At 40.4% G+C, this 27,915-nt stretch overlaps 2 long non-coding RNA genes across 2 annotated transcripts; one reads left to right on the forward strand and one right to left on the reverse strand.

The window, feature by feature from the left end:
* LOC114013898 (uncharacterized) lies at nucleotides 1–6,977 on the reverse strand. Its single transcript, XR_003557155.2, has 3 exons — nucleotides 6,896–6,977; nucleotides 187–544; nucleotides 1–109 (listed from the first exon to the last, which is right to left on the reverse strand). It is a non-coding gene; the product is annotated as an uncharacterized LOC114013898 (long non-coding RNA).
* Nucleotides 20–27,915, forward strand: LOC129784937 (uncharacterized). The gene is made up of 3 exons (XR_008748239.1): nucleotides 20–156; nucleotides 17,663–17,716; nucleotides 22,683–27,915. It is a non-coding gene; the product is annotated as an uncharacterized LOC129784937 (long non-coding RNA).

Raw genomic sequence — 27,915 nt, forward strand, 5'->3', positions numbered from 1 at the left:
GTAGTTACTGGCATGGTTTGACTGCCGACATCTTTCATCTTGGCTTGGCCAGCGTCTGTCACTACTGAGAACCAAAGCCTTGTTTTTGCATGGGACATAACAGCTTAATCTGTGGAGAATGGAAACATTTTACTGAAGTCTAAGATTTATGTACAGGTATGTGGATAAAATCTAATGGCCTCTTACCTTCATATGTTGATTTGATCATAGAATCACGGAATGGTTTGGGTTGGAAGGGACCTTGAACAGCTAAAACTGTGATGCCTGTTCCACCGTCTTCCTGAGCTGCTTGAAAGAGCATCTGTGGCCCTGGCCACGCTTCTGGACATCTCTGTGGTGGTAGCACTGCCTTGGGAGACAAGCCATGCTCTCTCCTTACCACTTCAGGACCCTGGACTGGTTTCAAAGCCAGAAAGGGAGAAGCAGAAAGTCCAGCTGCTTGAGGGAGTTCTGCTTATTTTCTTAACCTGTGGCTGATAGCATTGTTTTCTTAGTTTTTCTTTTTCCTCTTGGTGTAGGAGTTGGAAGTGCTCTATGTTGATAGCTTAGAGAAAGCAGAGGGGAGACAGAGAAGAGTAGGATGAACTTGGGGACAAGTTTGGTTTGGGGCCCATATGTTTGGCATATACAGAATTGTGAACTCTTGTAGAAGAAGCCAAAATTTTCTTCTTTGCTAAGCTGTCATATTTCAAATAAAACTAGCTGTGATTTAGATGCACCTAATACAAGCATATAGTTACCCCCATCATTTTCTCATTCATGATCACATGTGGTTGTTAAAGCCAATAGAAAAGTGCATTCTCAATTATCATGCAATTATTATACAATAACTAGTCCTTAAAGGTATATAATACAGAAAAATTATGTCGTGAAATGAGCTTGTGTGCACAAGTTCTAAAAAATTACCTGTCATGCTCATTTCACACAGAAGAGCCACTATAAGAATGTGTTTCTTTGTTGATTAATGAAGTATTGAGTCTTTCTAGAACTGTCCATCAACAGGCTGCTTTTTAGCAACAAACTGCATCTCATAGCAGAGAAGTTGAAATTTATGTCTATTAAAATAACTACTAAGATTAAAAATTACAGGAGGTATGTATTCAGGTGGGATTTCTTACTCCTCTTTCAGATAGCAGTTCTTGCTTAGGAAGGCCATGCCTGGGGGTGCAGCTCTTCTAAGAACTGGTTCACAATTTCAACCACTGCAGAAGCTGTCCACTAGTTTCAAGTCTTGGTTCTGCCAACTAAGCAGAGCAGAGACATTCCAAACCGTGCATCCAAAGGACATGGTGTAATTTTTCATTTCTCTTTCTATTTTTCTCCAAACGTAATAATATATTCTTTGTAATGTAATCTAGGGAGAGACGATCTGATATTCAGGGATTGCCTTAGACTGTCCTGTTGATACTCTGTGCAAAGCTGGCAAGTTAATGAACTATTACGGACATTCATTCTTCAGGGACAAGGGAACTTAGGCAAAAAACCCCCCAACAAAACAACCTAATCAAAAGACAGATCTCCAAAATCAGAACACAGTAAGTGTTCATTTTTTAAAAAAATAAATATTTTTTGGTCTTGTACTATTGGACTACTTCCACTGTCTATGAGCTTTCAAAAATGTTCTTGGTGAAAAGAATGTTTATGGTGGAATCAAGATAAGGACCATTTATGTATTTGGATAACATATACAAAAGAGTTTGAGATTACATACTTCATAGGAGGAATATGCTCACTTTTCCTTGGGAAGAATGGCATTGTACAGACTAGAGAACACAAACTTTCCTCAGCAAGCAGGGAAGGAGCGATTGCTTTCCAAAAGGAGAAATTGGGGTATTCACGTAGATTTCTCTGAGGCTAGGAAAGGTCTAGATATTAGCAGAGTGGGTGTTGTTGCTGTATGAGTATTGTTTATGAGAAGCTCAGGACCTCACTGAGGAGTGGAAAGGTCTAAGAGTAGACTAACAGAAGGAAGAAAAATTTTCATTTGGTCCTAGTTTCAATGTTCACCTGGTGTTGGGGAGACTAGGGGAGTTTTCACCTGAACCATTGTAACATCTCCTTAGTTAAGATGCCCTTGGCAGTAGAGAGGGAACATTTTGCTGGTAGTTCACTGTCTCTCCATACATAAGGAACACACAAACTGTGTCCCTTGCAGTTCTGTTGCAGAAACCTCGCCTTTCAGATTTGGCATGCAACACAAACAGGGGTGTGAACTGAGCTACATGTTCACAAAAATATTAAACCGTAAAGATACCAAGTTTCCTCTTGGGTGAGGAGTATGCAAAGCCAATATTTCTTATGTGGTCTCTGTTCAGAACTGCTACAGTTTTGAACAGAAACAGAGTAAAATATGCTTAAATTTACTGTTTGTAGAGCTTTGTTCTCATCTTGGATCTTGTACACATTCCTTTTCTCGAGGGAATGAGGCCAAGGATTTTATTTTGACTTTGACAACTTTGTACAGCTCTATCTAGTACTGAAATGCATAACGCACTGGTAAAAGAAAACTAAACAATTTTTCTTTTAAAACAAACAGATTTTATCTGAATGTCATGTTCTGAATGGAAACAAAAAAAATCTTAAAAGAAATGCTCCTTTTCAAAAGGAGTAGGCAAATAATCTACATTAAGAAAACAACATTGCATCTCTTGTGTACCTAGAGTTCTGTATGAGCAATAATTAAAAGTATAATGTCTTTCTGTTTAAAAAAAATATTTCCAACTTCCATGTGTGGCAATCAAACAAAAAGGATTACCACCTTTTTACAAATTTAAAAAGTTGCTTCATATGCATCCAGTTTTTGTTTCAATGACAACCCTTCTCACTGAGTGCTACATTATTATTTTCTGAACAAAAGTGTGTTGATCAGTTTAGTAAGTTCCTGAATAAATTTGTGTCCCATTTTCTCATGTTTATTGTATTTCCACTTATCAGCTTTCCAAAGAATAGAAAAGTTGGAAAGAAGTTTAAGTGAAACTTTGTTCTTACCTTTAAAGTGCCTTATGATGGACTTCTACACAGAAAAACAGAAAGTAAAATACTGTATAGAGAATTTACAAGGTGATGAAAGCTGGCTGATTTTCTGTGGGATTTTTTGGGGTCTTGGGCTGTTTGTTTCTGTGGGTTTTTTTTCCCCTCCTTTTTTTCTGGGGCAACCCAAGGAAACCTAGCAGCCTGGGGAAAGCACTGCACATTTAACACAAAGATAAGTATTTTCAGCTTTTAAATAGTCATAATGACTTTGTTTCTACACACTTTGAATATGAGGTGGGACTGGGTCTTAATTGATACTGACAACTAATGAGCAGTAGTGAATCAATCCAATACTATCCTGCCTGCTGCAGTTATGCATTACATTTGCCATATCAGTTTTGTCACCTTGCACTTTTTTTTTTTTTTAATGGGTTACAAGCAAGGTCTTGACTTACAAGAAACTGCTGCACATTTTTAACTTTTTGTAGACTTAATTATTTGACATTAAAGTAGTTGACTATAATACAACTAATATTTGAAATCTGCAATACCTGTTGGGTACTTTGTATAGTGTTATTTAAAAAAGCTTTAATTTCATGCTGAAAATTTTACTTTACATTGTGAAACATTGACTCTTGACACACTTTAATAAATTCATTATTAATAGTCTCGCTGTATAACTAGGTGTTCAATTTAAATATGTGGTGGATCATTAAAAAGGAAGTCATATTCCACATTTGAGGCCATACTTGCTTAAACAGGGCAAAAAAGAATCATTATTTTCCTGGTTTTCTTTTTTTTTTTTCTCTTCAGTTAAAAATGACTTCTGAGCTACCAGTTTGCAACAAATCGAAACACAAAGGACTTTATTACCATGCTTATGTAATGAAATGATGTACCTATTTAAATATTAATAAATCACCTGTTTGTAAGTATTTCAGTAGACTTCCTTGCTTGAGATACTTGTGGGCATAGTACTTACCAGTTGACAGTATTATTATTACTGTCAATTACCTGTCATAAAACTGTTCAGCTGCTTAAATCTTTGAGTTTCACTATACTGCTTGAAGAGTAAATTAAGCAGGTGCAAGCTCATCTATTGTTTGATTTTACAAAAATGTTATAAACAGATTCTCTGTCTCCTGAGATGCACTAGTGAGGTATTTGCTCCCATGGTCTTTGTATTTGGACAGCTTTGCAGTTCTAGTGATTGAAAGGCAAAGATTAACTTTCAGTTTTGTTATTAAAAGAAAATGGGAAAACCGCTACAGAGACTTACAAAATCCTTTTTTGACTAAGACATAAAATATGATCAGCATTTGCACAGATGCATGTGATAGCTGTAGTATTATCTGTCTTCTGAAACACCCTCATGCAATGAGCACAGTCAGATGTTCTGAAATTACAAAAATGGGGATAAGCCAGTTGTCTGGCTTCATCAAGCGCATTTTTTTAAGGCAGTGCTAGATACTACAAGAGCAAAGGCATTGTTAAATTAGATGAAGATGTTAATAGCTGGACACACTGAGTGGAGATATGAAAAAATCTACATAAGTAACACGTCATTTTGCCACTCAGAACTCCCTAGCACAGAAAAATTGTGCCTTCTTGTATTCACTTACGGATGTTAATATACTGGCATCATGAAGCCAAACAGTTTTTCTAAGGTGAAGGCGGGAAGATGATGATTATGACAGTGATGGCAAAGCTATTGAGTGTTTTTTAACAAATGTAAGTTAAAAGACTTGTAACTTGTTGTCATTGCCAGTCCAAGTATTTGTGTGAATTGTGACCCCTATGCAAATGATTTAACTGTTTTTTCCTAGATTTAATAATAGCGAAGCAGCCCAGAATTGCCCTATGATAAGGCATCGTTTCTCCCAGCATTAGCTATTTTCTACTGCTGTAGATCTTGCAGAATTAAGTACTGTTTACACTGTAAGACCCACTAATACTTCCCAACCCAAGGGCAGGCAAATGCTGTCTCCCAGCAAGGCAGGGATGAGATTCTAGTACACAATGCTGTTGAAATGTCAGCTCACTCCAGTATGAGAACTGACCATAACCACAGGATCTACACTGCCCTAGAACTTCTGTAAGCAGCTCAGCATTTCCCATGTTCCCAGCGTCAGATATCACCCTAGGCTGTAAAGGATCCATTGCAAAAACTAACTTCCAGCCCTTACTCTACCAAATCGTAACCTTAAAATTAATTCAAACCAGTGACAATCCTTGCCATCCAATGCTAAGCTGGGCCCAGTCACCCTTGCCTCAGCAAGTTCTTACACTACTTCTCTTAGCCTCACAGAGTGCAAAGCAAACTCCTACAGCTCTGCCGCCTTAAATCCTAAACATAACACTCATTTTAGCTAACTACAGCCCAGTGACCACCAGATGCCCAATAATCTGCTGTGAATCTTTCATCGCTGCTGCTTGCGTCAGCACCAAAGTCCCTGCAATTTCCAGGATAAACATAGGTCTTCAGTCCCTGCTGTCCTCAGCTCCAAACCTGACACGATCAGACCTGAGCCCTGGCCCTAACTGGGCCAGCAGCCCATGTGCTATGCCAGATGAGCTGTGCCCACTTGCCAGCTCCAGTCTCCTGCCCAGTCTTCCAGCATCCGCCAGCAGGCCCAGCTTTTCAGCCCTGCGCTTCTCTGGGAAGAATGTTTTCAGCTGCATTCTAAATCTGACTTTTAGAAAAAAATTCATGTAGTGTTTGGGATTTGTTGTTCTTAAGAAACTGTGTACTGATCTGCGTGAGTAAAGGTAGACTAACTCTTGGCATTTCTGTAATACAATAGAACTCTTACTTCCAATACTGCAAATAAAGCAAAATTACTTCATACCACAATAGGTTAGCTGGAATACATTTTTGTTAACTGAACTATATCATTGCCCATTTAAAGTAAACAGAAGCAGCTAAGGATGCATGCTGTTAATACTTACCCCCTATTTTGTTGTCATAAGTTGCAAAGTGGCTTTTCTGCAAAATTTCATTCTCAAATTTGACAAGCAGGTGCTAAATTTTATCTATGTACAGCTAGAACTAGATTTTACAGCTTGAAGCTATATCCCTTACTCTGAGTTGCTAATGTGAAAAATAACTGATGCAGAAGGAAAATTGGAGGTTATCTTTTGTGCCAAGTGATACTTGCAAGTCGAGCTTCAGAACCGTGAGATTAGTCACGACTTTCTATCCATAGCAATTATACAATTGTAACTTAGGAACTGAAGAAGAAAAAGGTACACTGATACTTGAATTGGGATTTTTAGTTATTAGTACTACTTATTTTCAATGCTTTTGGTGGAGGGGGGGAATTGACAGCAATGAAGTATTTTGCCTCATATTTTTTCTCCTGCACATAAGCTGTTCTGCTCCATTCTCAGGACCCCAAATAGATCAGGTTACTTTAAAAACATTACTAATGTTACTTTTTAATAAAAAGAGTAAGTTTTGTCATCTTCTAAGTAGCGCTATGTGCAGAAGAAGTTTCACTAGGTGAATGAAAATGTTGGCCATTAATATTTTGTAATGTGCTTTTAATAGCCAGACATGATAGCAGCATCAAATGACCTCTTGCAGTACTAATGCTAATATGCTGACTTACTAAGAAACTTTACATGTCACAAACTAGGAAAACTTGGTGGATGGCACTGAAATCTCATGGTGCTGTGTTACTCAATTTATGTCTCTGTTAACATCCTGACCTTTATCAGCACTAATGTATTACTGAATACATAACTTGCTTCTTGACAAAATCATCCTAAAAGGCTGATAGAGTGTGATGCATTACAAGGCTGCTATTTTCTAGGGGGTTTTCTTTTGTAGTTTAACAGTGAATTATTTCAGGTTGACTTAATAAGCAACTCTAAGAGTAAATATACAAAATATAGGGTACTATGCAGTTAAAACACTTACCATCTGACACCTTCAGGGAGGGAAGAAGGGAGAGGGTTAGCCAGAGACAGCCCAGGTCACCTGCTGCAGCCTGAGCTTAAATGGGGCTCCTGATCCGATGGGCAGAGGGTGTGGGTGGCATCCCCAGGAAGGCCAACCAAGGTCCTATTAGGGCACGTGGGGTCCTGACAAAGGCATTGCCTCATTCTCCTGAGCCAAAGCTGTGTGTTGGCGTGTGAGCTAGCTTGATGAAGGTGTGCTGCAGGAGACAGAAAGTATGTAACTGCTGTGGTGCTGACAGGCTCAAAAGAGTTGATGCAGTTGCTAAGTAGAAACATTTCTAACAGCTGCGTGTGGCATTGCCCCAAGAATCTCCCTAAATGCAACAAGCAGCTCAGCTGCCATAGAAAAATGGGTCTTACCCACTGGGGTTTTGAGAAACCTCTTGTATGCTGCAGGGCAAAGGTTTTTGCTTTATGTGGTAGTGACGTTAGAGATGTAAGATGTCACAGGCATTCACAGAGCTCCTTCCTTCCTTCCCTTGAGCAATGAACCTACAAGCAGGAGTGATTCCAAGCACTGCATCAGGGTGCACTTCTGAGCTCTGTACGTGCAAACAGTGTCCAGCCCCCCCGGGCTTACTCCCTGTGACTACAGAAATATTTGTTTGTTGTTAAAAACAACAGCTTAAATTTACTTTGGCCCTTTGTGTCCTAAAATACGTGTTCTCATCCATACTTACGGTAAATAGTTGCATTTTCCTTTGAAATGGCTGTAGTGCTAACTACTGCAAGCTGGCAAACCTAATTTCAGTTCTGTGAAAAATTTCAAGATTTGGAAATATTTTTCATCACACATTAGGACAAAATGTCAAGAATGTACCCATTTCTGAAAGAACTGAAACCCCACTAAAATCCCCAAATGCTTTGCTTTGGACATAATATGTCAGAATGCTGTGTTCAAAACCGTTGGGTGTTTAAGTTGAAGTTTATAATCCTTTACTGGCAAGAAGTAGATAGCAGATACTCACAGCTTCTGTTGTCTGGGAGACCCCTCCTCGTTTTAAGAAAGTACACTTTATGCAAATCCTTCAATTAATTCTGAAACCCGAGAGGACTTGATGGCAATAGTTTTATCTGTCATGGGCAGTTCATGATACCCAACCTGCCTCCTGGTGGTATGCAAAGAATATGAGTGCACTCATCACACAGATCTTCAGTCCCATGTAAACTGGATAAGGCAGTGCCTACCAGGGAAGTCAGAGGGCTGAAGGAATGATAATGGTAAATCATTGCTCCTCATTCTTCTGGAGCTTTTCTCATTATTTGTGAATTCTGCTATATACAATGAACCGCATTGTCTCCGATATATGCGTACAAATTCTATCAATAGCAATGAGAACTGCACATGCCCCTGTCAAAGACTGTTCTTCCTTCACAGTCTTTTCATAACCTTTCACATGGCATGGTTTAGTTAATCTTAGGCCTTGCTTTATTATTAAATGTCCGTTTATTATTCTACTTTATTTTAAAGCACATTCTTCTTGTATTTAAACTCTTTTTTCCTCATAGCCATCTGTGAGAGTCTATTTGGTATTCTGGATTAGAAATATTTTTCTTACCGATATTTTCTCCATCTCATAGTAGTTTGTTACAACTTATGAGTTTTGGCATTTATTTTATTTTATTAGCCTATGAAGAGCTTTGAAATGTTGAGTTTTATTTTGTTTTGACCCTTCTGCCCAGAGAATTACGTGGATACTGTAAAAAGATACAAGAAAAATATTTGGTCACATTTTTACCCTATCACTGTCTTAGTCTAAACAGGATATCAGTCTTTTAACCTAAAGCCTACCCTTCAGTGTGCATGCAACCTTTTCGTTTCAGTGGGAGCAGTATGTGCAATTGAAGGACACGACGTGACCTTATATGTGTAACTTCTCTGCTTTTATAACATAGTTTTTTGTTTGGTGGCTGAGATTTTTTTAAGTCCAGACGAAGGAAAAATGACATTTAAGGGACTGTCTTTCCACTTTTCATTTAAGTAAGATAAAACGTTCATCCATGAGTGAAGCATCCAAAATTAAGGACTGGAATAAAACAATTATTAATTATTTTATTAAAAATTATTTCATTAATTATTAATAAATATTAATTATTAATGTCGTCAATGTCTAAACCCTTATACTCTCCACCCAAAGGGTCTGAGGAGTTTAAGAATGAAATGCCTGAGATGCTAAGGAAACCACGTAGCCTCTTTAAAACCAACTGCTGTTGGAAAGTAGAAAATATGAATCTGTCTTAAAAATTAAGTGATGACTTCTCCAGGAATCCTATTGACTTTTGGATGTTATGATGTGCGGAATTAGACTCTATAACTCGAAAGTTATAAAGTAGGTATGTTTATTGCGCGCAGATGCACGGGGGATCGCTCCTCCACAAGCGTGCATACCCGAAGTGACGAACCATCTCACATTTATACAATGAACAAATGAATATTCAATTAACGCCTATACATATTCGTTACCTAAACCCCGCTTCCTATGTTAATTAGCTTATCAGTCCTTTGCCTGGAATGTGGTGGTCTTGCAGGTTTGTAGGTGATTCATGTTCTTGTGACCATCTGATCTTCTTCAGGTGATTCATGTCCTTGTGACCACCCGATCTTCTTCAGGTGATTGTGACCACCCAATCTTTTCCAGCAAGGAGACTTAGCACTCCCTCCCTCTAGATAGCATTTGAATGTCTCTCATCTTTTCTTATTCTCTTTTAAATAGCCCCTTTGTTAGAGGAAGAAGGGCAGGCGTCTCCTCAAAACTGTGGTTGTCACCGCACCCATGACTAGTCACCATACCCACATTCCTTAAGCAGACACATACAATCACAATCCATGTCCATTATCCCCATTTCACATTATTTCTCCATATCAGTTACAAGGGTGATGCCAGTGGCAGGCATATGTGACAGCAGCCGCAGTGATGAGCTGAGTGACACCTGCTCAGAAGGTGTTCGAACAGTCTTAGAGTCTCATGAGAAGACTCTCGGGGGTACAGAAGATGTGCCTGTGGTGGGTTTTCAGTTGCTGTGGAGTGATGCAGCTGAGTGGTGATGGCTTCCACAACTGGCCAGTGCTTTAGGGGTGCTCTGGCAGCCTTGTCTTGCAAGAAGGGGCACAGGCAGGGGGTGTGTGGGGAGAGTCTCATCCTGGAGCGGCTATCTCCTGTGTCGGGCTCCTAACTGCTGTGAGGGCAATACACGCAGTGGGACTGAGTTCACAAGCACACTGAATTGGTGTCAGGACATGTTCAAGTGGCCTCCTAGCCTCATGCGAAGGGACCTCACAGTGGAGCCACCCTAATCCTGGAGCAGCAGCGTTCTTTAGGGAACACAGTGACTAGGAGCAATGAAGAGGGACAAGTAGCAATTCATGGGTTTGGGCACATGCTGGGGAGCTGGGGTGCTTCTCTGTCTCCTGTTCTCTGCCAGTGCTCACTGCTTGCTGAGTAGCTCTGGGACTTGTTTCTGGATCTTCTGAGACTTTTTTTTCTGGCGTCCTCAGATCCATGCTGTACTGCTGGGGAAGGCTGATCCTGATTAGGGAGGGTCAAGTACCCATTCAGCTAGTATTAACAGTCCCAGGGCACAGCTCTCAGAAGCAGCAGTTTGCTCAGAAAGGCCCACGGAAGGGGGCCAGAAATCTGCTGAAGGCCATGTGGGACTCATCAACAGTAGTGTTGCACCACAGAGCACAGTTCCCAGCGCCAAATGGAGCAACTACTCCTGGCACAGCAGGGGCTGCTATTCAAGTCACATCTCCAGTGAGAGGATACACCTTTCCAGATCTCAGGCTGCAGAGAGTATCTGGTGCGTTTCCCAAAGGCAGGAGCAGGAGAAGATGGTGTCCTTGCTTGCAGGAGGTGTACACTAGACGAGCAGATATTTTGCCAAGATAAGGAGCTGTGGGCGAAAGGGTGCAAACTGCACAGGATAAGGGAACCTAAGAAATGTGTTGTCAGCATCTTCATAGAGATCCTGCAGAGGCAAAAGCCTGAACCTGTAACTGCACAGAGGGAGGGCAGCCAGAGACCATGGTCAGTTGTGGGGCAAATGGAGAGTCCCAGACAGGGAAAGACAGGTGGCTTATGACCCCTGGCAAGAGGAGGATGGCAGATCTGCAGCTGCAGAACTGGTTCAGTGTGCTGGTAGCAGGTAAGGGAGAGAAATCCATCCCTGGCGAGGCAACAGAGCCACCTGATGAGCCATGCATTAGCACCAAGAGGAAGTCACAAGTGGTAGTTGTGTGGGACTCACCTCTGGGGGTACAGAAGGCCAGATTTCCTGATCTTACTTGCTGTTTAGGGAGGTCTGGGACTTGCTGGGGACTCAGACCCAGCGTGTTGCAAAGAAACTGCCAAGGCTTGTCTGACCTTTGCACTATTTCTCTTGCTGCTTAATTACATTGGCAGTATTAATACATCTGGGGCAGGAACCTTAAGCTTATCAGGAGTGACTGGATGGCTTTGGGAATGAGGGTCAAAGGCATGGAGGCTCAGGTGGTGTTCCATTGAGTCCTGCCAGTGCAGAGGAAAGGCCTGGGGAGAAGCAGACAGATACCACAGGTCAAAGTCTGGTTGCACAGCTGATGTCGTTGACAGGAATTTGGCTTTTATGAGCATAAGACTTGCTTTGGACAGTAGGAACTGCTAGACAGAAATGGTGAAAGGGCTCTGCAAAAAAGGGCATGGGAGTCCTGTCAGACTGCAAGCTGAACGTGAGCCAGCAGCGTACTCTGGCAATAAAAAAACCCAACAGCTTCCTGAGCTATACTAACAGGATCAAAAGTAACTGTTCCCCTTTGCTCAGTACTCACGAGGTCTCTACTCAGGAGGCAACTGGAAGGCTGTGTCCAGTTTCAAGCTCCTCCATTTTAGGAAAGATACTGATAAACTGGAGTGAGTTCAGCAGAGGACAACCAAGATGGTCAAGAGACTAGAGCACCTGATTTGCAAGGGGAGACTGGAGGAACTGGGCTTGTTCAGTCTACAAGAGAGAAAGCTTTGGGGAGACCTAACAGCAGCCTTGCCCTAGCCACGACTACGTTATCGAGAAAATGGAACCAGTCTGTTTCACAGTGCTGCATGGTGGAGGGCAGAAGACAGCAAGCATAAGCTGAAGCAAGAGTGGTTCAGACTGGATGTAAGGAAAAAAATTTTTACCATGAGGACAATCAAACATTGTAACAATTTGCCCAGTGGGGCTGTGCATTCTCCATAGCCAGAACACATAAAGCCCTGAGAAACCTTGTCTGATCTCATAGCTGATCCTGTTTTGAGCAGCAAGTTGGATCAGAAATCTCCTGAGGTCCATTCCAGCCTGTTATCCTGTCATAATACAAATATCCTATGATCAAATGAATTTAGAGAATAATGAGCCAGTAAACTCACTGATGAACTCTAGAGTATTAACATGTTGTGCCTTAGCTTTCCCTTAACATCTTGTTGCAGTTAACAGAACAAGGCATGAAGGTATTAGCTATTCAGATTCAGCCTGGAGTCCTGGCTTTAACAGCAGGGAGGGGGAATTTGCTCTGAGTTGATGAATTGTGCACAGCAATAGTTGAAAAGTGCATGTCTGTTCCAATTTACCAAGTCTTCCAGCAGGGATGTGAGAGGGATGGGTGAAAGGGCATCTTCTAACTTCACCAGTATTTGTCGGTTAAAACCCTTTCCTCTGTTTTAGGGAAACTAGTGTAAATGAAGATTAAATTGAGAAATACAGATTGTTTGAAAAACAGTGATGGGGGAGAGCAGCCCTGCTTTGCATCATCCAGGAGTTTCAAAAAGTTGTCAGAAAGACAACTGTGGTGTAAGTTACATGAGTGTATTCATTAAATTTACAATTGGGTGAAAGCACATATGTGTTTACACAGAAATAATGGGCTTAATAATATTAACATGCCAAGTGGTGTATTCAAATAAACATGAACAAGTAATGGCACTTGAACAGTTCCTAGAACTTTGATTCAGTTGCTTTGAAAGTACTTTGCTAAGAATCACAAGCATTGTCTTTTATTTAATTCATAGGGAAATTGTGGCACACTGAGGTGATTTGTTGAAGGTCAGCTTGGCAGACTGAGGAAAAGAATTACGCTCTTCTGAGCCTCAAACCTGTGTTCTGCTAAACTGCAGGGGGAAAGCAGACTGAATCTTTGACCTGAAGTGGTCACCAAGCCAGTAGTTGGATATTGTACTGTATTAAACTGTGTTTTCATTCTTTGATACTGGCACCAGTTAAACCCAGAAATTGAGCAATAACTGCATTACAGCTTTTGACTCTGTCTTAAAATGAGTTATCCATTCATACGATGAGTGTCATACTGACCTGTTTACATATTTGTCACAAAACTGTGTTCTTTCTGATTTGCAACAGCTTAAAAACATGAAATTTTGGACAAATATTCCTACAGAAAGCCGGGTCTTTGGCAGGCTGTTTAGCAAGACCGTATTTCCGTTCATATTCCCCCTCTCTCATCTACATTCACACTGTCCCTGTACATATTGCCAAACATTTGCTGTGAGAGAACTTTTTGTTTGATAAGGCATGCCCACAAGCTCTTCCCCACTTTCCACTCTTTGGAAAGGCGGAGCAAATACTCCATATTTTTTAATCTCCTCAGCGTTTTAAATATGACCATTTAAATTTCTATCATTCATTTTTTGGGGGGGTGAAAGTTTTGTTAGTTCCCTCCAAAGCTATCTGATTCTACTTGCAGTGTTTAGCCTCAGGAGTCTCTTCTGAACAATGCCTAATATTCCTTCTTATGGACAGTCCATGTGCCTGCAACCACTGAAGTGGGCTTTCAGGTATCATCACAGCAGCTTTCACTGGTGCCAGGCAGTGACTCTATTGGGCCAAGAATGACTTTCTCTTACATTGCTGTAACTGTGTCTGTCATGGTAGAGCAAAACTCCATGGACTGTACTTCCTGAGCCTGAAGTACGCTTACTTGAGAATGATTTACATTACAGAAATATCACCAGAGAAGTCAGGATTGGCAATGCACATGTTGGCATCAGTCTAATACTCTTGATTCTTTTTGTTGGTGTTGGTGTAGTTATGCATATTGAAAGACTTGACCCTTTTTGCCATGTAAGGTGCTTTATTATCTGGCATTGTTTACAGGATGCAACTGCACAAATGTCATCAAGATGTTATTTTGCTGTTGGCAAAGGCTGTCCTCCTCAACACTTCAAACTTCATTGAACACTGTAGTACACGTCCTGCTATTTGAAGTGGTGTTTGGAAGTGTCTCTTGGCTTCAACCTTTGGGCAGGCCCAATGTGATACCATAAAGCTTCAGCATGAGAGGAGAGACCTCACTGTGAGAGCAGTTACGTAATCTTTCTTTCATCTGCTGATGAATGCAGCTTCCCAAGGCCTTAATAAGAAATGCTGTCCATCATGCAGATCTCTATTTATGTATTTTTCAGGACAAATACACAGTTCAGACCCATTCTGAGCTTCTTCCTGAGGTCGTCTTCAATGTCACTTGAGTCAGAAGATTGATCAGATGAATATATAATTATTTTCTAAGTTACAGCCTGTCATGACCAAGCTTTCCCTCTGTAACTTTGTTGGTAGGCAAGCTTTCAACTTTTTATGTTGATAGGTCAAGATGTTTAAAAAGTATCTCCCCTTTTCACAGTAGCGGCAGAAAGATGGGATAGCTACATCAACATAAAAAAGTTACTTATATTTTAGTATGCCTGTAATAACCATCAAGGCCTTTTCTATTAGCCTTGAAGTGACCGTGACTGACCTCTCTGCAAAATATCTCCATCCCTGAGGTCTGTCTTCACAAGACATCCTATTCAGCTTCAAAGTCCAGGATCATTCTTGAAGTCCAGGATCATTTTTTTAGGTGTCTTTCATAGGCATACACTGTGTAAAAATACTTATAAACAGGTACTCATGGGAGAAAGATGGCCATCTATGGTTCTTCTTTAAGATATTTTGTCTATATGTACATTCAGAACCATCCTTCTAACTCTCTCCCAGGGATTATATGACAGTTTTCTAGTTCTGAGACTGAGAAGCACAGTGGGTGTGGGATGTCTCTCTTCCTTTTAAACCAGCTGGTGCAGCATGCAGGGAAAGTCAGTGCACTGGATTTGGCTCAGGTAGAGTTAATTTTCTTCATAGTAGCTGGTATGGGGCTGTGTTTTGGGTTTTTGCTGGAAACAGCATTGATAATGCAGAAATGTTTTCAGTTGTTGCTGAGCAGTGCTTACTCAGCCAGGGCCTTTTCTGCTCCTCACCCCACCCCACCAGCGAGGAGGCTGGGGGTGCACAAGAGGTGGGGAGGGGGCACAGCCGGGGCAGCTGGCCCCAGCTGACCAAGGGGGTATCCCATACCGTATGGCGTCATGCTCAGCATATGAAGCTGGAGGAATAAGGAGGAAGGGGAGGGGGGGATGGACGACATTCAGAGTGATGGTGTTTGTCTTCCCAAGTAACACTGACGGAGCCCTGCTGTCCTGGGGATGGCTGAACACCTGCCTGCCCATGGGAAGTGGTGAATCAATTCCTTGTTTTGCTTTGCTTGCGTGCACGGCTTTGGCTTTACCTGTTAAACTGTCTTTATCTCAGCCCATGAATTTTCTCACTTTTGCCTTTCTGATTCTCTCCCCGATGCCATGAGGAGGGAGTGAGCGAGCGGCTGGGGCTGAGCTCCCAGCAGGGGTTAAACCATGACAGACAGGTTGTCTGTACACCTTATAAATAGTGTTGGGGGGGTGGGGAATGACCTTGGGAACAAATGGGTCTATTTATTGGTATATAAATCTGTAGCTAAGCATAGCATTTTTGAAGGAAATAGTTGCAATTCAATACCATGTCTATCACATTATCTAACTCTGCTAACTCTGCCTCAACCTTGGCATCATTCTTATCATGTCAGTTATATAAAATCAAGTAGGAGTGTGAAAAACTAGGTGAAAAGATTCAAACAATATTATGTACACTTTTAAATTCACAGTTGTTTCTTTCAGAAGTGGTTACTTGTCTATTTTCTTAAAAAAAATCATATACACCTTCTTTCTACAATAAAATATTTCCCTCCTGATACTGAAATGGCTGAAGAAATAAAATGTAAGTATTACAGCCAAAATTGCGTATTCTTATGATCTCAGCTAGAGAGTATTGTTGGACTAAAGGCCTGACTTAGCTTCTGATTTTCCAACTTTGCTACATCAAAGTAAATGACTAACAGTCAGAACTGACAATAAGCAGTTAGTCAAACCTCTCAACTAAACAGTAGTATAAGCTGTCAGCAAAACACCCGAAAGTCCTCTTCCTGTGTTTCTTATCCAATTAGCACACACTTACAAAAACTGGAAAACATGACTGTAAAGCTATAAAGACAGTGAAGACTTGTGCTTTTGACATAGCTTTGCAGTTGTCATTTCAGGGCATGTTGATTTTCTATTTAATTGTGGGTTCAGTTAGGAGCTTTGGTTTCAAATTTCCCCCTTGGTCACTTAGTTCAGTTCCTATGAAGACAGGCAGAAGGGAGTTCACATAGTAAATATTTTTGCAAACTCTCATTTCCAAGTTTCTCTGACTGTCATAATGGCATACTTCAGGGCCCTTCTGCTATTTTTAAGGAGGCCTGAAAGGACAGAATTTAGGAACCAGTGAAACTCTCTGGGATGGCTGAATGAGAAGCAAAAGAGAACTGAGAACATGGGGAAGGCAAAACCCCTGACTTATTGTAGTGGTGGAGCAGAGAAGCCCTCAAGGGAAGTTGCTCCCACATTGATAAGGTGATGGTGCTCTTTGGTGCACAGACCCAGTGACATTGCCACCAGAGACCATTGCTGATCCCTTCTGTGTTCTTCCCATCCTCCCCATGCTGGAGTTGGGCATCCAGGGAGTGCTGGTATCCTCAGTACGGTCTTCATGCTCTAGGCTATGGGCAAACTGCTCCTTATTATTCCTTTGTAGCTGGGCCCTTCCCTCCTTAGCTGGAGCCAGCAGGACCCGAGTACCTTAACGCCCTGAAACCACAGAGCTACTCCAGCTCAGTTTTCTGGCTCACTCATACTCACCAGATCCTCAGTGTGCCTCTTCCAGCTGGTGTGGTGGACTCCACCAGCTGTGTTAACACTTCACAATGTTTTTGGAAGCTCCCAGTTCCAGAGCTGAGGAGTCCTGATATAGACAGGGATGTGGAAATGTTTACAAAACGTGTTGAACGATATCAAAACTCCTTTGCTTCTCCAACTGTGTTTTAACAGGAATTAGTAATAAAAAGACCCAATGAAAATTGTCTCTACTATTTGCTTTTTCATTATACTGCTGAAAGTAAATAACAACCCTGCACAGAATCTGCTATTTACTTCAAAACGCAGGTCAAACACAGCAAACCAAGCTGCCAATGATACGTTTCTCTGACACCATACGTTCTGGCTCCTCTTGAAGCTCTCAGTATCCATTGAGAGTGATGATTGTAGGTTAATACCTTTCAGCTGGGATGCCATATGGTGCTTGCTTTTAATATTAACACATAGGAGAGGGGGAAAAGAGGGGAGATCCTTAGGATGGGAATGAGAATGTGTTTTTGGACAGATACGGAGGTCAGCTTTTGTACTTCAGGGGCAACACTGCACACCTCCCCCATGAAATTATAATTACTAGTAAAGGAGTTACTCCTGCATTGTAGACTCTTTTGGGAAGTGTAAAGCTGCTATAGCATCTCTTGTGACCTCCACTTCCATTTTCTGTGCAGGCAACAGCACCATTTCTGTTTCTCCTGATGAGGACCAAGAAAAAGAAGATGCAGGTAAGCTGTTACCATGTTCTGCTGAAATGAAACATATACTTCTGAAAACCAGCTATAGACTATGCAGACTAGGGATGTGCTTTTTCCTGGATTATTCCTGGACCCATTGCTTATAAATTGGATTATTTTTCTTTCTAAGCTTTTTTGCTTTGGTGGACCTTCCTGGACTCATTGTTTAATCTTTAGCACTTCAACTCCTCCGTCTAAAATAACGGTGTATTATCAGAACAACTTAGGGGATAATCATTCTTCTTTACTTAAGAATTTGTAACTTCAAAATCTGACTTCATTTCAAATTGGGCAGCAGCCAAATATTTTGAAATTCTCAGAAAGAAAAAGAGAAGTAAACTGGATTGATCAAAACAGTTCAACTGTAATGTTTATCTTGAAAGACATTTTAATATCTCAACACAAATTTGATCAAATTTGTAATTTTAAAACAGAAAATCCATGTTTTATTTCAGGAACATGTTCATGGAATGTATTGAGGCTCTTAGAACTCCTTTCAGTGTTTCTTAAAGGAAGTTTGCATAAAGCAAACATGGTTTTGAGAACATTTTATTTTCTCTTATGAAATATCTCTGTTAAGATTGTAGACATGTATTCTCTCCATTTATTCACTAGACCTTCTATGAACTGTTACAAAACAGGAAAGGATTGTAAGGTTTAGTTTTGGAAGCTTGGACAGAAAATTGAAGCTTTATTGAAGTCTGTTTTCAGAAGTGTGGTTGTTTCTGCCTGGTATTTTCAGCTATATACATCTAGAAAAGCAAGAAGGCATCACACAAGACCTTTTACTCCTTTCTGAAGTGCCTACTTAGACAGGCTTTTTCGTTAGGCATTTCTGTATGTTGAACATGTGTCATCTTATCATGGGCACAAAGCTTAAAATGTAATGTTGATTTCTGTATGGGCACCCTATATACTGTAAATATGTTATAAAAATACATGTGTTTTAAGCAAAGCATCTAAGTTATGTTGTGCTCAGTATCCCGAATGATCACATCAAATATTGAAATGTAAATATTCAGGATTTGTTATAATTTCCAAGAAGCTAATTAAAGCCATATCTAAAATAATGTTTTACATCTCGCAGTAAAAAATTTCCCTGCGCAACACAAGGAAGATGCTTGTACTAAAAACTTAGAGGAAGTGAAGAGGTGTAAGGCATCTTGATTCCTAGAAATACAAACCCTTTTAAAAATATATGTACAACTTTTTGGTACCCTTAAAAATATTTGCCATGCACTTTTTTGGTGCTACATGGACATTTTTCTCATTATCTGAATTTAAACCTGGTTTCCATCAAACCTATAGTCTGTCTCTCTTAGCTGCCTCCAGTAATTTTTTTAGTAGGTTTGTGTGTGGTTGTGTGTGCTTAAGAAAACAACATTAGGTTGTGCTATCTGATCTTAACATGCTGTACTGTTGTGGTGAATTTCTTAATGCACTAGGGTGTCCGTCAGGCCCCAGATACAACCACAAAGCCAAGCCAGTGACGCAAATCAGCAGCTGATATAAACAAGTTGACACAAACCAGAAACTAAGCTAGCAGTGAACCTCCAGAGATGCTTCTTTTTTTCTCTTCTTTTTTTGTCTTCTATTTTTTTTTTCTTTTAATAAAGGGAAACATTTCTCAGCAACAGAAATGCTTTTGCATTTGCCTCCAACTTCACAATTAACCTAAATTTGGCTCTGTAATGTGCACATTTATGAGAAAGAATGTGATACAGCCTGCTTGTAATTAGTGTTATAGACAGTGTGTCCTTGACTTAGCATGTTTGTTGATTTTTAAAAGTTCCCTGATGACCTTTTTTCCTATTTATATGCCATTTAATAATCCATAAGAATATTCACAGAAGAGACCATAGTGCTCTATTGAAGTCCTGTAATTTTTTCTGAATCTCTTTACCATTAGGTGATTAAATGCATATAACCACTTTCTTTACAGCTAGAAATCTCTCTGTTTCCTTCTTTCCACACTGTATCCTTCTTTTAAGGGTATATGTGGCACTTTACTGTCACTATTGAGTTCACACTTCTAAGCACAAGCATGATCTCATCCAGGTTCATACTGGGCACGCTTAGCTAGTGTACTTACTGCAGCTACATGCCATGATAGTAGCGCTATGTGTGAATACAGCTTATAGTAGCAGAAGTGCTTTGTTCCACACAGTGCCCTGTCCTGCTTTCCTCCTCCTTCCAGGCAAATATGATCTTCTAGCCCAGGTCCAGGTTTGTCTGCGTGTCTGCATCTGGGGCAGCTGTAGCATTGCAAACTGCTCACTTGACAGATACAGCCAGGCCAGAAGGAGTGCAGCAGAGACGTGGTCAGAACTATCCACCTCCTCTCTTTTCTCAGAATAGTTACCGTTTATTCTGTGTGTGTTTTTACTAAGTCGTTCAAGTACCTTATTCTGTTCAAATAAATCTTTATTAAATGTGAATATAACACTGTTTTCAACCAGCTTATCTCTTGTACTAAGTTCCCTCCTGGAAGGCTGTGTTTTTTCTTCAACATACTTAAGTCTGAAAGCATAATACTGTGAACTTACTTTATTTTGTTAAACTCCAGTTTTTGGTTTCTTTTAAAGACTATAGCACAAGGAAAACAGCAGACACAACCTGATCCTAAAGGGTGACAGTATTTAAAGTTATGGAAGCATGAGATATATCAAGATTCTCCAGTCTATTTCTGACTGACACTCTGCTTTAAATAAACTCAGTTTAATCGATTAACCTTTGTTGGAAACTGGAGTAATTGTATTTACAAAACTTAAAGACTGTACACATATTAAGTACAGTCATTCATTAACAAAAAAAAAAAAAAATATATATTGGCTGTTACATATGTAGTTGCAGTGGAAAATAATGTTTATCTCCTGCTAGAGAAATGCATGAATGACCATGCTGATATGTCTCATGCTACAAATCTTTTCCTATTAAAGGGATAATAAAAAGGACATAAAAGCTCTGTTCTGCAGAGCTTTCATATCGTGTATCCAGGCTGGAAAACACAAGAAAAGTTGTCAGTCAGGCCTCCTGGAAGTGAATGTCCTCTTTTTCATAGTCCAGATAATACTGTAACAGGAAATTACTTCCATATGTGGAATACACATGTGTTAGGAAGAGTAGAACATTTTTTGTATCTATTAATAGAGAGATGTCGTCTACTGGATATTATAATTTACTGAAGAGTCCCCAAGGTTAGTTAGGAAATGCTAGCTGTTGTTGCAGTTATGACCTTTTGCAAAATTGCTTTTAATGCACTTTCCACAAAATTTAGCCTTCCGACAGAAAGTGGGTTGAGGTACAAAAGATAAGGAAACTGCAGTTCATATGTCTTTTTTCTGATTATCTTTTATCCACCAAATAAATTAAAGATAATATTGCCTGCATTTTTCTAGTCTTCTGTCATTATCATCCCCTGATCTCAATGTAATATAGAAGATGATGATAAATAGGTATTCTCAGAGGCAAACGTGGAGTGTTGAGAGGGTCTGTAGACAGAGACATTTTTTCTTTGCTGTCCAACTTTTACTGTTATATTATCAACTTAAAACAAAACAAAACAAAACAAAAACAAGCCAACAGACAAAAATACAGGAAAACAAAACATGGAGCCACTGTGCTTAGCTTTGTTCAGCTTCTAGGATAGGGTTCCAGGGATTAAAATTTCAGATATAAAGATTATTTTCGTACCCAAACCTACTCTTTTCTGCCTAAGCACATATTTTGCCTACTGCTCAGTTCATTGCAGTATTAATAATGCACAGTATAGTACCATTTGTATACTGTATAAAATAACCAAAACCATCCTCACTCTCTTGCTGCTTTTAGCTCTGGATTTTTACATTTTATCTGTTGTAAGAAGTACTGTTGCAATTTGGGGAACTACTGTTCATGAGTCACTGTGTAATGGAACATTTCAATGTGTGTGGAGTCAGCCAGATGCTGTCAGGCTCCTGTGTCAGGTGTAGACAAGCTTCAGTCCCTCAAGCGCAGATGGGGAGGACGTTGAAACTCTGGGTGGGTATAGCTTGGTCAAGATAGAGCTGGTGTCTGCAGAGGTAGACTAAGAGGAGTGGCCAAATCATGTCCTTAAATAAAAACCTGAGAGGGATTCTCATCTTGGGTTGCAGTTGCAGTTCAGTTCTAAAACCGTGTTACTTTCAAGTGGTATTAACAGCAGCAGAACGGTTCTCATAGACAAGGTTCTCACTCAGCAGCTCAAGCAAAAAACACATTAATGGGTGCTGGTAGCCCTGCAACGTGCCTGCTCAGCCCCATTCTGCCTGGTCCCTGTCACCACCCTCTCGCAGCTGAAAAGAGGGGCTGGAGGGGTTGTGCTGCTAGTGGACTAGTAGATTGGTGACAGGCTGGGGTATGGAGCCTAGGGTGTTGCTCTGCCTCCTCTGTGTTCAGTTCTGCCTACAGTGATGAAAAAACTTGAGTTGTCCTGACATAACAATGAGATAGCCACATCCTTTATGAAGTCAGTCTCCTCCAAGAGCTCTGTTGGGGATGGTAGTTTGCATGTGGAAATCCCCCAGAAAGGAAGACAAAGAAATGAGTCTAATGCTGAGTCTTAAAAACTGCACTGCTGGCAGGCTGCAATGGATGGGTGGAGGGGAGGCTGAAAGGTTTTATCTATATAGTCTTTTGGTAGTTGCCCTCAGGACAGTATGTTTCGTCATTAAGGACAGTGGACCTCCAAATGCAATTCTAAAGTCAGTGAAGGTGCAGCAGGCTGTTAGATACCTCCCTGTATGAACTGGCACAGACAACAGACCACCTGCAAACAACTGCGTACGTAGAAGGTGGACAAGCTGCAGAGGGTGTCATGCTTAAGGCCATAACTGCAGAAGCCTGTCACAGCTTGTGTTGATATATTCAGTGAAGGTCTCAGGCACAAAGCTTGGGAAAGGCAGAAAACCAGAGATGACTTTTTTTTTTTTTATAATAGGGACTCACTGAGGAAGCAACCAAGCAAGAGGAAAGCATGCTGCATGGAAGACAGATCCCATGATTTGGAGGAGAAACCCTTGGCAGAATCCGGGGTGGGTTTGGATTGGATTTCTTGTCTCCTGAGAGTCCTATGTCCTCACCTGGAAGCATGCCCAAAATTTATTTTAAAATTATCTACAAGGAGGAGATGCATGCAGATAATGCCTCAACCTCGCATGTTCTTGAAGGATGAATTGTAGCACCAGAGTCCCTAGAGGGTGAAGGGAAGATGGGTACACAGTCAGCCCTTGTCTGGAAGGCCTGGGAAGACTGGCCCAGGGGACGTATAGAAAAACTGTATGCAGGAAATATTCTAGAGCAGGCAGGGGAAGCCTGCCTGCAGCCCCACAGCCTGCAGGGGCCAGGGGAAAACTGAGAGTGTGCAGGCCTGATGTGACTGTGTCTAAATACAGTCTGAGTAGTCTTCAGCTGAAAGGACCTTATCAGGACTGACAGGATTTGTTACAGGCTGCACTATGCGCTGCTGCGGTCTTGCACCAGGGACATTACAAAGATGATAGATGATGCTGATAAAATGGCAATCTGTAAGAGTGTTATAAAAAGGTCTTCAGAGTTGTATTTTTGTCTAGGACTTTAATAAGTGACAGAAAAACAGTAGGTTGTAAAAATCTGAATGCATGCTTCTGGAGCAAAAAGAATGTCAAATGTGAACATGAACAAGACAGAAATGAAGGAAATGGACTAGTGGAAGAGTAGAGAGAAGGGAAAGGTGCTACACGGAAGCAGAGCGGTATACATTTCAGAAATCTAATTTGAAAATCATAATCCAGATCCCACACTCTTCTAAATCTGGCCCAAAATATCTGAAACTGTGGACCCTAAAACCTTGAGGTAGAAATTTTTAGAGGGTTTCTTATTTATACTCATTAATATCTCTGGGGAATACAGGTTGCTATAGAACAAAATTTCTGTGGTATTGACATGTGTCATTCTGACCAGAGCTAAGAAAATATGAGCTGAGTGCAATTAAAATCGTATGAAATATATAATAACTGATTGAAATTTAGCATGCAAGCTCATCAGTTTGAAAACATTTTAGACAGAAGTGGTGAGATATATGTGTATCTTCTCTCATGATACAAACCCCAGAATATGCTAATGGAATTTTAAGGTAGAACGTTTAAAATAGATTAAAAATAATCACACAATTGAAATTTAATATATCAATTTCCACAAGGCAGAAGAGTCTAGAAATAATGAGGATTCAAGACAGCATAAAATGAGAATATAAAAAACCAAACCTAGATGACATTTAGAAAGTTAAGAAGAGATATAATTTTTGCACTTTGCTGTGATTGTTTACTTTGAATCTATAGCAGATCTACCGACCACTACTGCAAAAAGGATAATAATCATAGTTGCTAGTCTGACCCCTTCTCTGATCTGGCATCTTGGTTCCTATGTTCTATGTTTCTCCTGATAAACCTCTTTATGGCTGACAAAAATTTGTATCAAATTGTTTGAAAATCAGCCACAGTGACAAAGCTCTTAAGAATGTTAAGGAGCTGCCTTTAAAACTATTAATCTGGTAGTGCTGTCTATCCTTAGCAGTTCTTTCACTTACAGTGGCATGAGGACAGAATAGAAACCTTTGCCTGTACTTGCTGCTTTACTGCAGTACTGCACAACTTGTGCTAGCTTCTTTAGTCAGTGATTTAAGCTCAGCTGAGTCTTTTTCTTAAAGACACATAGTTCTCTTAACACCTAGCCTAGGTGCTTTTCTGAGAGATTTCATGTTCACATTTTACAGTCTCAGAAAACAGTTTTACTAAGCTACCCATACCAAATCCAGTCCCTAGCTTGGGTGCCATCAAGAAGCCATGGGAATATGCAGTTCTGTAGAATAATAGTACAGGCATCTGTAGGATTACATAGGAAACCTGCAGAATATATTCCTTCATTTTTTATGCCAATTTGTCACAGTATTTAAAAAAATATTAAAATATTTTATTGAATAACGAGTAAGAATAACCAGATAACCAGAGCCACCCTGCAGTTTCAAAAGAGCTCAGCTATGAAAACAGTGAACTAAGAACTGTGCATAACACGTCTGTTGTAGCAGTCGCTGTATTTGAGGAGCTGAAGGAGGTAAATGTGGTATCAAACTTTAGAAGTCCATGGGTGCTCTGGAAACCTACAGAATATAAGTCTGACTCCATTACAATCCAAATCTTTAAATTATAATAATGAATTGAACTAATAGCCAAATACATAGATGAAAATTTAATGTGGTTTTTGTAGAGGGAAGCCACTCTGAGGTTCTTAGAAAGAGTCAACAGCATGTGGATGAGGGTGGTCTAGGGAGTCAAGCATACTTGGCTTTCCAAAAAATTTTCATAAAGTGTTCACAATAGTTTGTGAATAGGCCAAACTTCTGCAGGAGAAAAGAAAAAAATATCCTTTCAAGGATAAATTACTGGTAAAAAGTTGAGTAAGTTTTCACGGTGGTGGGAGTTTTCCATTGGAGTCTCACAAGGGAATGTGCTGGGAAATGTGTTCAGCTATTCATAAAGAGACTGACAAAAGTGGTGGAACAAGGATATGAAGAAATTTTCCAATAATCAAAAATTGTTCAGGGTGGCCAAAAGCAGGGCTAATTGCCAAAGGAATTTATAATCTTTAGTAAGTGGGTAAAAAGATGATGCTTGAGTGTCAATACTGATAATGTACAAGGGTGAGGGGCCACACACCTTAACTATGTCTGCAAAGCAATGGGCTTGAAATGAGCTGTTACTTTTAAGGAAAGACATCTTGGACTCCTTGGGCAGGCCTCTGAAAACATCAGATCACATATTACCAGACAAAACCATGAAAAGAATGAGGAAGGGAACGGAGAGCAAAATAAACAGAGTCATTACACCACTGAATAAATCCAAGATATGTTCACATCTTGAACATTAAGTGCAGTTCTGGTTACCTCATTCCAGAAAGTAAATATTAGGATATAAAGTACAAAAATACTAGTCGGGAGTATGGAACTGAGGGAGTTTTATCCCAAGCACAAATACAGGCTAGGTGGACAATGTATTGAGAGCAGCCCTGAGGAGAAAGGCTTAAGGGTGTTGGTTGGTGAGAAGCTCAGCATGACCTGGCAACGTGCGCTTGCAGCCCAGGAAGCCAAACATATGCTGGGCTGCATCAACAGGAGTGTGGCCAGCAGACCAAGGGAGGCGATTCTCCCCCTCTAGTCCACTCTTCTGAGACCCCACCTGGAGTGCTGCGTCCAGCTCTGGGGACCCCAACATAAGGAGGACATGGACCTGTTGGAACAAGCCCAGAGGATGGACATGAAGATGATCAGAGGGCTGGAGCACCTCTTCTATGAAGACAGGCCGAGAGAGTTGGGGTTGTTCAGCCTGGAGGAGAGCAGGTTCTGGGGAGAGTTACAGCACCCTTCCAGTACCCAAAGGGGGCCTACAGGAAAGCTGGAGAGGGACTTTTCATGTAGTGATAGGACAAGGGCTAATGGCTTCAAGCTGAAAGAAGGTAGATTTAGGTTAGATGTAAGGAAGAAGTTCTTCACTGTGAGGTTGGTGAGGCACTGGAAGGGGTTGCCCAAAGAAGTTGTAGGTGCCCTGTCCCTGGAAGTTTCCAAGGCCAGGCTGGATGGGGCTTTGGGCAACTTGGTCTAGTGGAAGGTGTCTCTGCCTATGGCAGGAGGGTTGGAACTAGATGATCTTCAAGGTCCCTTGCAGCCCAAACCATTCCATGATTCTATGATGAGTTAATAGATTAAGAGAGACCTCATTGGTGTGGAAAAAGACCAGAGGTGGGTCGAGAGAAAAAAGCATAATATAATCACGGAGAAGGCAAGTAAGAAACGATTATGTGCTTTGTGACACAGGAACTCTAAAAGCAAAAAAAGAAAGCACTTTTTCACACAATGCACAGTTAAGTTGTCGGACTCATCACCCCAAGATCTTGAGTCCAAAAATATGATTGTTTTCAAAATTAAATTTAAAAGTATACGTAGGATAGATTCATATTGCCAGTAAACATAATGGCCCAAATATGCCTTCTGTCTCAGAAGATCCCTTACCAGATTGCCAAAATCCTTTCAGAGAAAGGATCACTCTTTGTCTTTCTCTAAGCATCTGCTGTTGGAAAGGTTTCCATTCAATGTTTATCAATAGTTAATGGTTGTTGTAGCCATGCCAGATAAACAGTATTGTTTCACTTTGTATTTATGTCTGTCTTCAAGTGATGAAGCTACGGAATTCTCCTAGGATTTTTTGTGTCCCACTTAGAAATAGGCCAGTTTCAAAAGGTTTTCAGGCTCGGGTGGGTTTGTGTAATGATCCCCATTTGAGCTGGAGATCTTCAGAGAACAGGCACTCTCATGAGACTGCTGGTATTTCCTGTTTCTCAGTAGACCAGAAATACAGTAGCAGAGGAAGAGCTTTTCTCTTAGCACTGTATGATAACTAACCTTCTGCCTGAATCTAGGAAGTGCCACAGTGCATAAAACTGAAAGAAAACAAACAAGCAAATTTAGTGTAATCTTTTCAGCCCCCAGAAAAGGGTCATATTTGGCTTGTGTTTGGACAGTAGTTGTTCACCCCTCCCTAGTCCCGTGATATATTTTTGTTCAGAACTAAGGGCTAGTGTGCCATTTTCTAAAATTAACTACATGCTTTTTGTAAATGTGTCTGCTTTAAAGCTCTGACATAAGTATTTTACATTGTAAAGACAGAGGTATTGTACAGTGGCACTCGACAAACTAATCATAATGTAACATTTCCTTGCAGGAATAACATTTTTGCCTCAAAATATCTCTTAATAGACATATATTAAAACAGGGTCTCACCAATTTTCTTGAAATCTGTCTAGTGATTTCTTTTAAAAAATCTTGCAGTTGTGGATATATATTGATATATGTGTAGATTTTAAACCCAAAAGGTCAAACATCAATTTCAAGTGGTTCCAAAGTAGACAAGTTAGAAACAGTGCAGATTTCTATTGACGTAGAGGATTATAAAAACAGAGTGACTCAGTGGGCATTTGTGTCCTTCTAGTAGATATGCCTACACATTTTATATTTTAACAATTAAAAAAATCTCATTAAAATATTTGTAAATTTCTTGTATTTTTTATACATGAATATTTTAATGGTGCGTTTGTGTGTGTAGATTTTATTTGTGTTTGTAATGTAATACAATAAAATGTAACTC

The sequence above is a fragment of the Falco peregrinus genome, chromosome 7 (genome assembly GCF_023634155.1).
Source record: "Falco peregrinus isolate bFalPer1 chromosome 7, bFalPer1.pri, whole genome shotgun sequence".
Classification (NCBI taxonomy): domain Eukaryota; kingdom Metazoa; phylum Chordata; class Aves; order Falconiformes; family Falconidae; genus Falco; species Falco peregrinus.